Raw genomic sequence first — 17,999 nt, 5'->3', positions numbered from 1 at the left:
TGGAACACAGACCTTTGGGTCAGCCCTGGGGGATCCAGCTGGGGAGGCCTGTGGCATTTCTCAGAGACCGGGCACAGGGTTCCCGACAGCTGTTGGCGGGTGACTAAGGCCCTTCCCAGGAGCAGCCGCCCCCACACCCAGGAAGAATGGCAGGCGGGCACCCGCTTGGCACTGGGGGCCACTTCCTATTTTTATTCTCTCTTGGCCATGAGCATGACTCCTGCCCAGACAGGACAGCCCATCGTCCTCCCAAGGTTCAGGAGCCTGGGGTGGGGCACTGGGGCCAGCAGCTGACCAGGAGGAGGGACAGGGTCCAACCAGAGCTGAGGGCACTGTGCCCTTGGTCAGACCCAGACATCGGTCCTCCTGATAGAAGGTGCTCCTCACCCTCATCACCCCCGGGACCTGCACTGGGCAGGGGAAGCCTCTCAGGAGTCCAGGGCCTTTTGTTATCTTTGTCCTTGTTGTCACTCCAAAGACCTAGTGGCTGCTACCACTGCCACCGCTGACCCTCCTCTGGCAGTGAAGCTTCGCAGGCAGTGCTGGTGCAGCCAGTTCAGACTCTCAGTGGACAGTAATGCCCAGTTAAGAGTGGTGGTCACTGACAGTGGTGACCCTGGCAGACAGTGACACCAGTAGGAAGTGGCTGCTCTGCCCTGCCCAGGAGGGTGGGGAGGCCACCCCAAGAATGCTGCATAAGCTGGAGCCTGGCCCCTGCTCCACCTTTTGTAATCCTATTGCTGCCATCCAGGCTACCACCACGGAGGGGGCAGCAGCCCTGACACTTCAGGATTCCAGTGCCCACCATCCCCGGCCTCTGGGAAGATCCCATGGGACTAGTGGGAACCAGTTCCTCCTGGGAGCCTTTACTGCCCCACCCCCTGCAACTTGTTCTCAGATGGCCCAGGAGGTATTCACATTCTCGCATGGAGCCTTGGGCACTTTACAGCAGGAGACTCTCCGCTGCTGGAATGTCAGGCAGAGACATTAGGTCAGGGGACTCCGGGGCCTGTTCTCTGAGATGGGACTTCTGCTCCACCAGCCCAGAGCCTGAGGCCGAGTCTGGCCTGGCCCAAGGGTCTTAGAAAGGCCTTCCCCATGGCCTGGAGCAGATGGTGGATCTCAGCCCAGGTCAGGGGTGTCCCTGATGAGCCAGGACCCTTGTTCTGAACATGAGATGTGAGGACACCTCCTTCTGAATTCCTGTGTTCCAAGCTAAGGAAGTCAGTACGGTGAGGGCCCTGTAGGTCACCCTAGGTCAGCCGGGTAGGGGGATGTGGGGAATCAAAGACCAGGGCCTCTTTTGTGCCCATCCAGACCCCAGGGGGCAGGAAGGGTATGTGGCTGTGAAGGGGGCAAGAAGTACCTTAAGGGAGTCCCAAGGAGGTGACAACCCCCACCATGAAGGATGCAGGGGATGTGGGGACATCCCCAGCCCCAAGCCTCAGCATCCAGCCCCTCACCCACAAAAAGCACCCTAGCCTCCGTCCCCCAGAGGACACCCTCTTGGAAGTTCATCCTTCCCTTCTGAGTTTCTCTCCCAGGCATTCTGCCCAGGATGTCCTGCCCTCCCCTCTGCTCCAGGTTCTGCCAAGTGGAGACTGAGGAACTTCTGGCATGTGGGAAGGGCTTTGTGACCCCAGGGCTCCTGCAGGGTGACTGCGCTGCTCTGTGAGTCTGTGTGTGGCGGGGCTGGACATGTGTGTGACAAGTGGGGCCGGGATCAGGGCATAGTATGCGTTCATCTGTGGGCTGTGCAGTATGATATGTACGTCTGTGTGTGCCCGTGGGCTGTGCAGTGAGGTATGTATGTCTGTGTGTGTGGTGTGTGTGACATGTTTGTGTGTGTGTCTGTGTGGCGTGTCTGTCCATGCACTGTGTCAGTCTGGTCTGTGAGTATGGTGTGTCTGTGTGCGCATGTCAGAGCATGCGTCTGACTGGGGGAACCCCCATTTGGGCCGGGCAGTGCAGTGGGTTGTGTCAAGCCTGGGACTCCACAGAGAAGGGAAGGGCCCTTAGGACTAGGAAGAGCCTGGGTTCCCCTGGGCCGCCACCAAGTCCCAGCACTCATGGGGGGAGCAGGGCAGGGCAGGCACTCCTCAGGACCAGGCTTCTGGCACTGCATGCTCCTCACCTCCTCCTCCCTTCCAGATGTTGCCCCACAGCCGCAGGGCTCAGCCCGCCTAGGGCACACTTCCCCTCTCTGGCCAGCAGGCAGGGCCCTGGGCACCCAAGTGGGGAGAGGAGCAGGACCCAGACGCCCCACAGTCCAGGCCTTGGTGGTTTGCTCTTAGAGCAGGATTTGCCCCTCAGTGATCTGGGACTCCCAGCCTTGGTTTCGAGTCTAGCTCCATCTCCTGGGTCAACTGTGTGAGTCACCTCCCCTCTCTTGGGCTCAGTTCCCTGGGCAGTACAGCGAGTGTCACAGAAATCTGGGTGGGGGCATCAGGCACAAGTCTTAGGCCAAGGAGGGCAAAGAGAGGTTGTCCAGCACACACTACTACTATCATTTTCCCCACCACTGCCTCTAAGCCAGGACCCCCGTGGCTGGGTTGCAGCCCATCGGTCCCATCTGACTGGCCTGGCTCCTAGGGAGAGAAAAACCTCAAGTTCCCAGACAGCCCAGAGTACTGCCTGCAGGGCAGAGGGGTGACCAAGGGCATGGCTAAGGCCATTGTGGGGTGTGGGCCTCAGAATGATGAGTTGCTGTGGTGAGGGCCCTGGACCCCTCTGCCCTACCCCCTGACCTCAGGGCCTGCTGCTCACATACCCACCTGGCCTGGGCCAGCCCAAATGGTCTTCTGCCCCAGGCCTGGCCTGGCCCTCCTGGCTCCTGACAATGCCCCAAGGAAGCAGATAGGCAGGACCTGAGGGGTCCCCGCAATGGGCCAGGACTCTGCCTGGAGCAGCATCCCTGCAGATCAAGGTCCGGGCTGATGGAGTCAGGGAGAAAAGAGGGCTCCTTAATCCTGGAGTCAGACCCACCTGAGCACATGTACCCCCTCCAAGCACTCCTCAGCTGCATCTCCCACCTAACCGGGCGCCCCTGTCCATCCTACTTCCCCTCCTCCTGGGGGAGTGTCTCGGGGCTGGACTTTCCCCTACTGCAGACCCACACAGACCCGGGACAGACAGCTGCTGGGCCCCACGGCCTTCAGAACACCCCATGGGTGAAGGAAGGGGGGTCTCCTCTTAGGAGCAGGAGCAGAGTAGGGCAGCCGGGTAGGGGTCACGTCATGAGCTGACCTGCACATGAGAGGGGAAGGTCCTGTTGTTGTCCTGGCCAGACCCTCTGGAGGCAGAGTCTCAGGTCAGTGGTGTCCACCAGAGAGCCCAGAACTCCCCACATTGCATCCCAGGGTGGCTCAGGAGATGGGGCTCCCAGTACCACCAGCAAGGTCCAAAAGGGTTTCAGTGGGACAAGGAGCTAAATCCCTCAGCTGGAGCAGACTGGGTAGGCAGGACAAGGGTGGCCAGAGCAGTGATCCTCCCGGCTGAGTTGCAGGGGACAGGGCCCAGGAAGCATGTTGGGGGCCTCTGAGCACCCCATTCTCATTCCCAGGTCAGGGTCACAGGGCAGCTGGGTCCCAGCTTGATCAGGGGGACTCGCTGCAGGGAGGGGACCAGTTGGATGGGGAAGACAGTCTGTCCCCATCCTATGAGCTTTTCGACTATTGCCCTGGCTTTGGGACCAATGTGGGCTGCATGCTGCCCCTGGCTGCACTCCCTCCCTGTCCTGGGGGTCCTCCTCAGCCAGGACCATGCTGAGGATGAGGGGCTGGAGCCTCAGATTCTGCACCTGGGGCATAGCAGATTAGGAGGGGTGGGCACCTTTGCGGAGAAGACAGGAAGCACAGGGTCTGGTCCTTTGTGGCCAAAGCTTCCAGGGCCCTTGGGCCCCAGATGGGACCTCCAAATCCTTCCTTCACAGTCTGCTTGGCATATCCAGCTCCAGAGCCCAGACTCTTCCCCTGCCAGGAAGAGGCCTGCTCCTGGAGCCTGCCACCTGCCTGCCTCCAGGGCAGCCGCTGACTGGGTGGGCATCCCGCTCTGGCTGTGGGCCTGAGTGTGGAGTGAGGGGAATAGGCTGGACCCAAGTGGACCAAGGCCTCTCTCTCCCTTCCCCTCACAGGCTGCGCTGGAGCCAAAGCTTCAGCCCTGCACCCATCCCAGAGACCAGGGCAAGGTTTGGTGGAAAGACCAATATGTTCAGGGTTCACAGTGTGTGGCCAGGTCAGAAGTCAAAGATTTGCTGACAGCAGCCTTGGAGGTATTGATCTGGTGGGGGAGGTGACAGAATTCTGTCCCCTGCTCAGGATTGTGGGCCTGGACTAGTGATTAGCAAGGTGGACTCAGTGGAACCCACCCAGAGCAGGCTCTGTGGAGTCAGGGGCTGGAGGGTGCAGAGCCCCTTCCATGGCCCCAGGTCTCTTGACAGCAGGGGACTGACTGCCATACCACAAGTGATTTCAGTATCACCCTTGCACTGATGCTCCAGTGTGCCTGGGCCTGTGTCGCCAGGGGACAACAAGGACCAGGAGGCTGTGTACCCCAGCCTCTGAGGCTCTCAGAGGTTTGAGATGACTGAGGAATTGAGGACTCAAGAAACCCCTTCCTTCAGGCAGGGCCCAGGACCGGGATGGAGGGTCTTCAAGAACACAGCAGGCTGAGGGCTGGGCTGGCTTCCCGGGGGAAGGGGTGCACAGCTGCAGCAGGCCTCCAAGGCCTCTCCCTGCTGCAGGGATGACCTTGGCAGTTGCAACACCTGACAGTGGCCATAGTACCCCCCTTCAGGCCTCCACCCAGCCTGCTTCTACGGGATGCAGGAACAATTCCAGCTTCCCTCACCCCAGAAAGGTGCAGTGAGTAAGTCCAAGGAAGGCTCCCATCCCCTGTGTCTGCCTGGAGCAGCTCCCACGGGTGGCCGGACACTACAGCTGCCCCTCGCTCCTCCCACATGCAGATACCCACCAGTCAAGACAGGGGAGAAGGCTGGCCCTGAGGAGAGAAAGTGCCATGACAGCAGCAGATGGGGAAGAGGCCCCCGCCCCTAACTGAACTCACCACAAACAGACTGGATCCAGAGCTGTTTCTCCATCCATCCATCCCCAAGCCTGCCTGGGGAGTGTGCATGTGTGAGTGTGTGCACATGTATTTTTGTGCATGTGTGCATGTGCATGTGTGTACATTCATGCACTTGTTAGTGCATGTGTTTGTGTGTGCACATGTTATTTATGTGTGCACATGTGCTCATGTGCATTGAGTACATGTGTGAGCATATATTTGTGCATGTATACACGTGCGTATGTGCACATGTGGGCGTGTGTGTGTGTGCTTGCATCTACTCACATGTGTTTGGACCAGGTACAAGGCTGGGCTGGCCACCTTCCATCTACTGACTGGAGAGGCACTGCAGCTGTCCCTTGGAATGGCTTGGCCTGGGCTTAGCCAGAAACCCTTATCAGTCCCTGTGGCCCTGGCCCTGGCAGCTGTCCTGGAGCTGAGGGCTTCTGACCAGTGTTAGCCAGCAGGCAGCATGGCCACAGGGCAGCTCTGTCTGCGGGGAGGGGATGTGGTGGTCCCTGGCTCAGAGTAGACCCAGGCTCGAGGTCACTGGCATGAGGCAGTGGCATGTAGGCCCACTTGGGTCTGCAGCACTTCTTGGGTACACCAGGGCCTGGCTGGGGCTTCCTCCAGCAGTGACCCCTACTGGGAACATCAGGCACTACAGACTGGCTCTACTAGCCCTTGTCATGAAAATGGGCCCCCTTCACTGGAACGTGTTTTCTCCCTACAGTGAGCAGTAGCTTGAGTTGATCTGAAGTTTTCAAACTGTGCTACAAGGAACCCCTGGGGTTCCTTCTGATCTCAAAAGTTGAGGCTTCCAATTCCCCACCTCCTTGCTCAAAAAGAGCATTGATTTTACTTATCAGGCTTTTTAAAGACATTTCTCTAAAAATGTTGTTAAATCTCCAGGCTAGATTTTGACCTTTCATCTATAGGAGTCTGTTTATAAGCATGTCTCAGTCAGATCTTTCTGCAGAACGATTAATTGGGTTTTAATGCATTAAGAACCCCATCTTCTCCTAAAAGGTGTACAAAATTATTATAGGGAAACTGGATGAGCCCAGAGTAGGCAGAGTTCTGATTTAAATACCTCTTGGAAAACAGAAGAGGCAATAAGGAGAGATAGATTTCACCTTGGAGATGGCAGCTTTGGTAGTGTCCTGGGGCCCAGCCCTTGAGCCAGGGCAGACTTCATGCCCTCCAGCAAAAGAGGAGAGGCTCCCAGGGGAGATGTTGCCTTACTCTGGCCTTGGCCTAGGGTACACTAATGACAGGGAAGGGCATCTCCACCCAACAGCCCATTGGCTTCTCCCTGAGAGGGAGCAGGACAGTTAAGGCCTATCTCTCCTCAAGGCATCACCTCCTCCCTGCCATGTGGTTTTCTTCATCCTTGCATGTTTCCCCAATGCATGCACGTGGCACATCACGACACCCACATTCCATACCTTGCAGCATTTGCCTGAGGCCATTAAATGCCATTTTCTGGATGTAAAACACAGTTCACAGGGACTTAAAGCAAGGCTCTGCCACCCTGGCCTTGGTCTGGACCCCACCTCTAATTTAGATTGCCCCTAGAAAGCTCCCTATGGGGACCACCTCCCTATACCTGCTGTGGCAGGACCATGGCAGACAAAACGGAGCACGACAAAGCCTGGAAACCTCTTGGGCACACAGCACCTTGTTCAGGCCTTTGACTCTGCTGGAGATGGATGGATGCTAAGACCCAAGCCTGGTCCTGCTGCGGCCAGAGCAGGTCAGGAGAGATGGGGCAGCCTTGTCTCCTTCATTCCCATTCACTCATTCATTCGCTCAAGTATTCGATGCTATGTGCTGACACTGTGCTAGGTGGTATGGATGCCTCAGTAAACAAACAAAACAGACCATTCAGCTTACAGACCAGTGTGGGCAGTGGGAGAGATGGCAATAAAAATAAATAGGTAAAATATCTAGACTTTCAAATGGTGATGAGGGAGAAAAGCAGAACAGAGAAGAAAGAAAGTACTGAGGTGGGGGATGTTATTTTCAATGGAATGGTCAGAGAAACTTTCTGAGAAGGTGACATTTGAGCAAAGTCCTGAAGGGACAAGATGGGCCCAGCAAGTACGAAGGGACGAGATGGGCCCTGAGGATGTCTGGGGGAAGAGCATTTCAGGCAGCGAGAACAGCAAGTACAAAGGCCCTGAGGCAGGAGCAGTGTGGCTGGAGCCAAGTGGGTGAGAGGGAGAGTTACTGACGAGGTGAGCAAGGTTATGGGGGCTGCATGCAAGGTCATTGCCATGGTCGGGTCTTTAGATTAACTGTGAGGGGGTGCAGAGACTCTGCACGGTGTTGAGAGGCAGAGGCACTCAGGGACAGGAACTCTGTTGCCCTTCCCTCTGCCCTGCCCTGGCCAGCCTTGCCTCCAGCCAAGAAGACCCTATCGAGGGGCCTGGGAGCTGAGACCGACCGGCCCTGCTATGCCTTGGGGAGCCCTCAGCCAGTGAAGAAAAGGCCCCTCTTGGGGTTCTATATGCTCCTCAGCTCACAGGATGTAAGGTTTCAGTCCTATTTGACCACCTGAGCTGCAGTGTCCCCTCCTTACCAGCTACGACCAGCCCCAGGCAGGACAAGTTCTTTTGTCAAGTCATGCCAGCCAGAAGGTTCCACCGCCCTCTAGAGGGGATGGTCCCTGGGGGCTTGGGGAGAAGAAGGCAACACTATCTCCTCCCAACCTCCTACCTCCATCACTGCACCATATCCACACATGCCTAGCTGTTTCACTAACAATTTAGGCCCATTCCTGCCTCAGGGCCTTTGCACATACTCCTCCAGCTGCCCTGAATGCTCTTCCTTTGGGTGTTGACTTGAGTGATCCTCCTCTTTACCTGCTCACAAGGCCCTCTCTAGGCATCCATCCCTCTCCACCCCAACAAAAGCAGATACCTATAGCCCTTCCAGACATGATTTTTTTTGCTGTGAGACACTGTCTCCATTACAAATTCTCTGGTTCATTTAGTTGGTAACTGACATTCTGTAGCATGTGAGCTCCGTGGGACAGGGCTCAGTCATCTTGTTTGTGACTGGATCCCAGTACACAGCACACAGTGGGTCCCTGCTGAGCATTGGATGAGTGAATGCATGGCAGGATGATGGAGACTGGCTCTGAAAGTGGACCGGGAAAGACAGAGGAAGGCCCCCTGTGGCCTGGGGGGAATTTGGGACTCTAATTGCCAAGCTGGACCTGGGTGGGGACAGGAGTAGGGGGGTGTATGCAGGGACCCTACCCACCTACTTCACCAAGACAGGTGGCACAGGCGGCACAGGGCCGAGGAGCTTGCCGGGAGGTGCTGACAGGAGGCCCCTGCAGCAGGGCACCTGGGCAGGGGAGGGGCTGGGTGGGCTGGGAGGGGCTGCTCTTTCCCCACCCATCACTGTCCTAATCCTGGCTCTGCATGGGCAGGAGGTGGGGACGGGGTGGCCTCCATCTGCATGGAGCAATGCCACCCCACCAGCTCAACACAGCTAGTGGACTATCAGACATCTTGACTGACCAGGGAGTGCCCCCACAGGTAGGCATACCTGGGTGATAAGGGGCTCTGGCCTGTCACCTGGGACCCTTCTTCTGTCACATGGGCTCCTGGTGACACCTAGTGGTCAGGATTTCCCATTGCACTGTCTGCCCCCATTCCCCAAACTCCCTCCCCGGGGATGTCCCCTGAAAGCAAGGGCACCCCCTGCCCTAGGTCTCACCCACAGACTCGTTCTCATGATCCCTCTCCCCCGCGCAGACTCTCAGCACCCGCACCCACACACTGGCTCCCACACCCTCTCTCCTGGCTCCCTCCCACACAGTGACAGAGCCTCATGGGGCCCATGGGGGGTGTCCTCAGGCCACTGGGCAGGGGGTCTTCTCCAGTGCCCCACCAGGCCAGCTGCCCCCTCCAGCCACCCACCCATTCCCAGGTGTGCCCTCCCAGGAGCACCCCTATGACTAGCTAGTCCACCCAGAGGGAGACCCAGGAGGAGGGCATGCTGCCATCTTGGCCTTTCTGCCCATCCCCTCCCAGCCTGGCCTCACAGCTGTTGCTGGCAAAAACCAAAGCTGGGGCAGAGCTAGACAAGGTCGAGAACCAGCAAGAACCCAGGTAGGAAGGAAGACACCAACCTGTCCAGAAGCCAAGGAGGATCCCGTGCAAAGGCAAGGTCTATGCGAATGAGGGCCCATCTCCTGGTGGCCCTTGAGGGTGCCGGGCATGGGAAAGGGGCCTGGGAGCCAGGCCAGGCCCAGAAGTGGGCATGTCCATGTGGCCAAGAGCAGCCTGCTGTTGAGCAAGGGCCAGGCTGCCTGAGTCACTGAGAAGAGCCTGAGGAACTGGGGGAAAGGCCTGGTAGGCAGGGATGCCCAGAACCCTGCCAACTGAGGCATGGAGCAGGCAGGGCCAGTAACACAGGGTGGTGCCAGGGGCGTGAGACCACAGACCCAGCTGGCAGAAGGAACTGATTTCAGGTAGGCATTGACTTGTTCCTTCAGTAGCCACCAGGAGAGGAGGGGGAAGGTTACTGGCCCTATTTCCCAGCTGGAGGCACTGAGGCCTGGCAGGAACTGACAGAGACAGGAGATGCTGGCACTCGGCTCTGCAGGCTTGGGGGGTGAACCCTGCAGAGTACCAGGGTCTCCACTTCCTACACCACCCAGGACCCAAGCATTCCTCACCACTGCACACCTAACCCTGCCAGCTTGGAGATGGCCTCATCTACTAGGATGCCCCCTCCCCTGATGACCTCCCAATCTCTAATCCCTGCATTTTGCACAGGAGGTGTCCCAAAAGCTGGGGTACCACTAGGGTGGGGCAAAGCAGGCCAGGCCAGGCTGGGTCTCTGCCAGGCTTGGACCAGAGATTGAGAAGGCTGAGGAGTGGCCAGGTGGGGGCAGCTGCAGCTTTTTCCTGCCCTGCCCTGCCCATGGCCCTAGCCTGCTAGCCAAACATGAACCTCGGTCAGGGACGAGCAGGCTTGGGGTGGGTGAAGAGCAAGGTAGACGCCCCAGGGTGCCTGCAGCTGCTGCCCATGCCCAATGCTCAATGCCCCAGGGACAACACCTTAGGAGCTGGGAGTTCAGGCTCCACAAGCAGTATGTGCCTGGGAGCTGGACTGGAGGATTGGACCCCAAAGAGGTCCCACGGGAAGGAATTAAGGGACCTTGTATCCCCCAGGCTCTCCCTCAGCCCCAGCTCCAATTTGGATTGGAGCAGTTCTTCCTGGCAGGCACTTTAGGATGGAGAAAGTCCAATGCCCACCTGTACCTCCCCACCCCCCCATTCCTGTAGGAGAAGGGGCAGAAGCTGCGCCAGGGCGAAAAGATACCAGGTTGCTTGCAGGTGGATCTCCTCCCATGCTGTAACCTGTAACCCTGTCCGCCCCCGCCCCCACTGCTCCTCCTGGTCTGCGCCTTAGCATGCACCTGCTTCAGTTTGGGGGCGGGGCATTGGAGGCCTCAGTGAGTGAAGACAGAGTTGAACTGAGTCATGGCCTCAACTTTGCCACCAGTACTTATGGTGCCCTTTGGGAGACAGACTCTGGGCCAGGACTGGGATGCTGCAAAGGGAAAAGACCCAGGCTGGGTTAAGAGATGGTATCCGGCAGGGGTCATGAGGGGGGCAGATGAGAAACACATGATGGGTAGGAGGGGATGCTGGCCCCTGCCCATCAGGAGAGGGAGAAGCTCAGGAGGGCTCCCTGGAGGAGGGCACCTGGGCTCAGAAAGCTCCTCCAGACGGAGGACTCAGGTAGAATCCCAGGGTGACTGAAGATGAAAAGGCACTGAGGAAGCCGCTGGGAGGGCAAGGCAGGAATTAGGGGGAGATAGGGGTCCAGGGCAAAGGAGGTAATGGGAGCGATGGCAGGGATGTGTCAGGTGTCCCTGCAGGGGCCAGTGAGGAAGCAGCTGCTGTGAGGTGACCAGGCCTGCGGTAGAAATGAGAACAACAGGTCTCACAGTGTGGGGGGGGGGAGGGGAGGTAGCTTCTCGGCATCACCGGCCCCACCCCACCCACCAGATTAGAGAATCAGGTAGGTCCGAGGCCCTCAGTGGTAACTGTGCTTCTCCCGTGGCCTAGTTGGAAAAGTGAGGGAATTGGGGGTTGTTGTGGCAACGGAGTGCTACAGGCATTAGGTGGTAGGGGTTGGGATGTGAGGGGCATCCTGCCCACAGCAAGTTGTCCTGCATCCCACAGGACATCTAAATATTCCACTGGACACTCGTCTAGGTCAGTGGTTCCCATCTGGGGGCAATTTTGCCCCTCAGGGGACATTTGGCAATGTCTGGAGATACTTCGGATTGTCACAAGCTGGGGGGTACTACTGGCGTTTAGTGGTTAGAGGCCAGGACTGCTGCCAGACATTTCACACGCACCACAATGATTCAGCCCAACGTGTTGATAGCGCTGAGGGTGAGAAATCCTGGTGTAGGTGAATACCCTACTGGTAATGACCAGAACCTGGAACCCACTTCTGTATTACACGGTTTCCAAATACAGAATTTCCTAGGGATGCAACAAGCATGAAAATTGAGGGGAGATGGAACGCTGTTTTGTTTGGAAATTTACCAAGAAGTGTTTGCCATTTTGGAAAAACACGTCCCTGAGATGGCATGGTGGCTTCCAGCCTGGAAGCCCCACTCCTGTGTCTGCAGCAGTTACAGCTTCAATGACTCTATGTAGCCAGCATCCGAGTCCTCTGGAGGTCATACCCATTTTTCAAATTGAGTACATAATGAAACTATAAATTACCTTCCTTTTGTTTCTCCCTTATGTTAAAGTTAGGACATTAGACTGATTTTTTTTTACATGACTGTATGTTATATTATCTATGAATTTTATTTTGGGGTCGTAAGAAAACATTGTAAGATTCTTTGCAGAAGGGGCAACGATTCTGACCACATCAATCAGATTCAGGTGTTCACAGGACGTGGGGCATAGGGAGGAGGTGAGGAAGGTCCCCCCATGGTTGTGGACTACAGAACCACGGGCAGCAAGGGAGGATGTCCCTGGCTAAGGGAAGGTAGGTGAGGCCCAGAATGAAGGAAGATCCATGCTTGGATGCTACCCATGGGACCCTCAGCTTGAGGGGATCTGGGTGGGAGTGGCTAAGGCCAGGAGCAGGGTCTGGGAGTGGGCAGCAAGGAGTGGAGACTGCAGACCCATAAAGGGCCAAGAGTGAGGGGCAGGAAGCCCTGGAGGAAGCCCCAGGGGCACTGCAGGGGCAGGTGGAGGATGCGGGCCATGGATGAGCAACCAGGCAGTATGTCTGGGGCACCTCCCTGAGGAAGGTATGAGCAGTCCTGGGTGTGGTGGGAGCCCAGCAGTGCCCAGACCCCCCCGGCCCATGGAGGGGGGCCTCCCTTCAAGATCAAAGGTAGCTCTGGGAAGAAGCCACCAGGCCCCACTCGGACCCACAAGGCTGGCCACAACCGGCCATTGGCAGGCCTGGGTCTCTCTGCCCATCAAACAAACAGGGCTGGGGTGTTGCCAGAAAGGCTCCAGGGCAGGATGAGGATAAGGACCCCAAGACTAGGTGTCCATGCCTCCCAGAAGTTGCAGGCTCCTATGGCCTGGCCAGGCCAGCACCTCCCTTCTGGCAGGCCCAGCCTAGGCCACGTTGACTGGGGTCCCCACCCATGGGCAGCTTGGAGCCGGCTGGCTGGCCTTGAGAATCCTCGCTTCACATTTCTCCCTCCCTGTAAAACGGCCTGAGAGAATGCACTGTCTTCCTCAGGAAAGCAATCCAACAGGTCTTGGTGAGGAGGGCCCTTGGCCACAGTGCTAGGTGGACCCACTGGTGACTCATATAAGCACCGGGATGGGGGACCAGACACAGACCCTCCTTCAGTCCACCTGGAGCTGCTACTGCCTTGTGCTCAGAGAGGAAGTCTGAAAAGGGAGGGTGGCTGGGGGCTGGGGTGGGAGGCCTCTCCTGACTCTGAGACTGCTCCTCCTTAGAACTTCTGCAGGCACCCAGGACCACACAGGCCCTATCTGGACAGGGTCGCTGAAGAACTACTCTATGGGCGTCTGTTTCTCCAGCATGGCTTCCCCACATCCTGGGGAATCAGACCCACAGCCCCTCACCACTGGACGGGGATGTAGATGTTAGGGGGGCACCCCAGAAGTCTGTCTTGTGCAGGGCCCCATGGTTCCCCCACAGATGTTCCACACACAGTCCCCAATCCACCAGCAGGACTGAGACCGGTCCACGCCCATGGGACAACCGCCTCAAGCCCATACCCAACCGAGGCTTCCTCACACAGTGTCCTACAAGCTGATGTGTTCTCAGATCCAAACAGTATCTGGTGATGTGCAAAGTCTTGTTTTCACATTAGAAGCATTAGCTTGTTAGAAGTAAACACCTGGATTGCCCCAGTTTTTTGTACCCAGTTTTGACATTTCTTCGAGTCTTGGAGAGGCTTGCAGGGCACCCAGCCCCCTAATGCCCGTTCCCCTCTAGTGGTGGCCCCTGTGGCCACCCACGCCTTTCCCATGCTCACAGCCTCCCTGCCTAGTAGGCAGGTGGGGAAGCTGAGCCCACAGGCCTGCAGAGCCCCTGCCCACTGGCCATGGTCGCCTGTCAGGGCAGCTCCACTCAGCTATGAGAAAGGCCGGGGCCCATCAGATAAGGCGCTGGGCCCTCCCCACTGCCACCACCACCACACCAGCCTCTGTCGCTTCCCAGTCCCTGCCTACCCTGCACTGAGGCAGGTGTGCTGCGCTGAATGAATTTCACTTACGAGATCTCTCTGGTTTCACTATGAGTTTCCTGACCCAGGCCAGCACCCACGCCCCCCGGGCCTCCCCTGAGCCTCAGGCTGCAGCAGGAGAGAGCCTAGGCAGCTTTCAGGAAGGACTTTCCTAGCTCCCAGCTAACTGTGATGGTGTCAGGAGGGGTGGAATCCTGATCCCAGAATGGCTGGCTTGCTCTTCCCAACCTTCCTGGACAGGGTCCAGCAGAGGCCCAGATTCCTTGACATCCAGAGAGGAGGCTATAAGGGTCCAACCCACAGACCTGGCTCAAAGGCTGACAGGGAGGTTGCCCTCTGGTGGCACCTTTTGGAATGGCCAGCATCCTTGAGTGGAGCGAGGCGGGTAAAGGTCTCGGGGAGACGATGCCATTGTCCAGGAGGCTGACCTGCGGGATTCAGGGCTGGGACCTCCCCCGCCAGAGGGAGAGGAGAGAACAGTTCCAGAGCAGAGCCCCAGCCTCATCCCTGTTACCCACAGCCCCCACCACTGCCAACAGGGGGCTGCACAGGGCTGTACATGTGGTGGCTGCAGGGGAGGGCATCAGGTGTCACAGGAAGACACGGGAATCTCAGCCTTCCCAGCAGGTCACCCCTCCCCTCCATTTGCCTCCTATAGCCAGTGGGCACACCAGGGCCTGGGGAGCAAGGGAGGAAGTTCAGGCAAACTGCCCTCTACGACAGCTGTGGGCACAGAGAAAGCAAGTGCTGTCCCGACTCCCTCCATGTCACAGAGAAAAACGGAAGCTCCAGATGTTAAGTGACTCTTCCAGTTTATGTCAGTGGCAGAGCTGGGTAGATGTTAAGTGACTCTTCCAGTTTATGTCAGTGGCAGAGCTCAGAACCTATAGCTCTTTGTTCTTGGGCCAGATGCCTTGAATCTTCACTGGGGACATACCACGTGCTGGGAGTAAGATCTGCCTTTGAGCAAGGAGAGATGGAAACATGGGCACAGAATGGGCACATCATTCACTCTGTGGACCAGAATGGCTTCCTGGAGAAGGTGATGCTTGGGGCATAAAGGTATGAGGTGTGCAAGCAAGTAGGTGCAGGAGCAAGGCAAGGGGTGTGTGTGTGTGTGTGTGTGTGTGTGTGTGTGTGTGTGTGTGTGTGTGTGTGTGTGTGTGTGTGTGTGTGTGTGTGATGGGGCAGTCACAGCCTCTGCCCTGGGAAACACCAAGGAGTGTGTCTAGGTAGCCTGGAGCTGCCATATCTGTATTCCCTCTATTTCCTATTGTAAAGTAAACTTGAGGGAAGGGATTAGAATGGCCTGGAAATCCCAGGTTGGAAAAGTGAGGCAAACAGAAAGAGTGGCCAGCCCCCATCCTAGGTGTGTGCTCATACCCAGGAGTTTCAGGCATGGTCCTAGCTTCCACCCTACCAGCCCCAGTTAATAGTGGTCATCGGGACTAGCCCAGGAGACCACATCCCAGCAAGTGGGCTGCAGGGCCAGGGTGTGAATGAGGGCTGCATCATGGGCATAGTTCCATTTGTACCTTCTGAATATCTAGGCATATTTAGGCATTATGGTGTGTGGTGCCTCTGTGTGTGCTCCTGTCCTTGGCTGGACATGGTGGGGGGGGAGGGACTGTCCAGGGAGGGTGCAGGGGGAGGAGAGAGGAAATTCAGGACAGAGGCCAGAAGAGGCGAGGAGAGAGAAGGCAGTGGCAAGAGAGGGCAGAGACAGGATCCAGGGCAGAGAGTGTACCAAGAACCATCTACAGGAGGTGCTTTAGCCTTGAAGAGGGAGTGGTTTGGGGGCAGGATTGTGGAAACCCAGAAGAACTGAGGCTGCCTGAGTGGATGCCTGGGTTGTAACTGGGTAAGAAAGAGAAGAGGGGTTGAGGCTGGAGGAGGTGTGGGAGTACCGAGTAGGTTTAACACCCACGAGGAGCTAGCAGAGTTAGCAGACTCCCCACACAGATCCCATCCCACCCAGGCACCCTGCCCAGGACATGTCAGAGTGTAACCTTCACACACATGTAAATTTACAAATCATAAGTGTTCCCTTGATGAATTTTCATAAACTGAACATTCTCATATGTATGCGAAGCAGCACCTGGAAAAAGAAATAGAACATGACCAGCACCTCAAGATCCCCCTCATGCCTCTCCCCAAATCCTACCCACAAGGGTAATCTCTAGATTGACATCGAACATCACACATTCATTTTGCCTGTTCTAGAACTTCCTGTAAATGGAATCATCCCAGAATGCAAACTTGTGTCGGGCTTCTGTTGTTCAAGATTATGAGATTCATCCGCATGTGGCATGGTAGTAATTCGTTCACTCCCTTTGCAGTACAGAACTCCAGCATTTGCTTGTACTCCAATGTATTCATCCATTCTACTGTTAATGGTTATCTGGGTTGTTTCCAGTTTGGGGCTACTACAAAGAGTGCTGCTATGAACAATATTGTGGATGCCTTTTAGTGCATTTATACATTTTTTTCTGTTGGGTATATATCTCAGATTGCATCTTAGCCTGGACTCTCCAGAAAGCAGAGCCTGAGGCAAAAGCTTAGGTGGTACTTCTTAATTAGGGGGTGCAATCCCAGGGAATCAAGAGTAAGGAGAAAGGGGAGTGGACAGGGGAAGACAAGAGAGCCAATATGAGGGTGAGTTTCTGAGCTGGCCACCATTTGGTACCAAAGGCATCTGATTGCTGGATCTTGTGGGACCATCTCCCAAGGGTCTTCATAATGAGTGTGATTCATGACAATCCATCTAGGATGAGGAAGAGGGAAGATTTTCTCCTCTGGCTCCCATCTGCTATTATCAAAGGATAGACCCAAGTATGTTAACTCCTCTGCATTTCTACATACAGTCTTATCGGTGCCAGGTTAGTCCCTCATCATCTCACACCTTAGGGGCACCAGAGAAGCCCTGAGGGATGATGGGATTTGCTGGCAGATTATACTTGAAGTGGCAGAAAAGTGGCCAACGCCTCCACAGCAAAGTGAGGCTACAGGCTCCGCAGTGGTACCCAAGAAGTATGTTGTACAAAGTGGAGATGCTGGGCCATAGGGATTTAGAGATATTGCCAAATCGTTTTCCAAACTGGTGGTACATGGCCCACTCCCTCCAGCAGTGTGTGAGTCCCAGGTTGCTCTTCATCCTTGCCAACACTGGGTGTTTCATTTTAACTGTTTTGGTGGCTGTGTCATAGTATCTCATTCTGATTTTAATTTGCATTTCCCTGATGACTAATGAGGTTGAGCACCTGTTCAGAAGTTTATCAGCCATGAGACTTCCTCTTTTGGGAAGCATCAATTTAAAGTCTTTTTCCTATTGATTTGATATGTATTTTTAGATATAAATCACGTTTTTATACATTTAGATACAAGTCATTTATTAGATATATATATTGAAATTACTTCTCTCACATGTGGCTTTAGTCTTCTCTCTTGTAATCACGTCTTTTGATTAACAGAGTTTCTAATTTTAATGTAGTGCAATCTGTCACTTTTTTACTGTTAGTGCTTTTGTGTCCTGTTTAAGAAAATGAATCTATTCTCTCCCCTGAGTGTCTTCTAGCAGCTTTGTTATTTCACCCTTCACATGTACATTTCACATGTGTATCAACCTGGGGTTGGTTTTAGTGGATGGTGTAAGGTAGAGATCAAAGTTTTGTTTTTTCAATATGGATATGCAATTGATCCACCACCATTTATTGAAAAGTCTGTCCTTTCTCCACTGCTCTGCAATGTCAATTTTGTCATGATGAACCAGGATGGGTCTGTTTCTGCATGTTCTCTGTTCCACTAGTATATTTGTTTATCCTTACACCAATACCACACTGTCTTCCTCACTGCAGTGTAAGTCCTCCAACTCTGTTCTTCTTCATATACATCTTGTAATCAGCTTGTCATCTCATTCCCTCCACGCCCCCACCAAAAAAAGCCAAGTAACAACAACATCCTCTGATACTTTGGGATTGCACTAAATCCATCAATCAATTCTATAGATCAGTTTGGAGAAAACCTATATCTTAAATTCTAATCCATGAACATGGTATATCCCTTCATTTATATCTTTAAGAATTTCTCTTAGTAATGTTTTGTGGTTCCCTGTGTAGAAACATCATTCACTAAATTTATTCTTAGGTATTTTATTTTTATGCTAGTATTAATTTCATTTTTTAATTGTTGCTGATATATAGAA

The sequence above is a fragment of the Cynocephalus volans genome, chromosome 10, assembly GCF_027409185.1.
Source record: "Cynocephalus volans isolate mCynVol1 chromosome 10, mCynVol1.pri, whole genome shotgun sequence".
Classification (NCBI taxonomy): domain Eukaryota; kingdom Metazoa; phylum Chordata; class Mammalia; order Dermoptera; family Cynocephalidae; genus Cynocephalus; species Cynocephalus volans.
Note: the sequence above shows the minus strand (reverse complement) of the source record.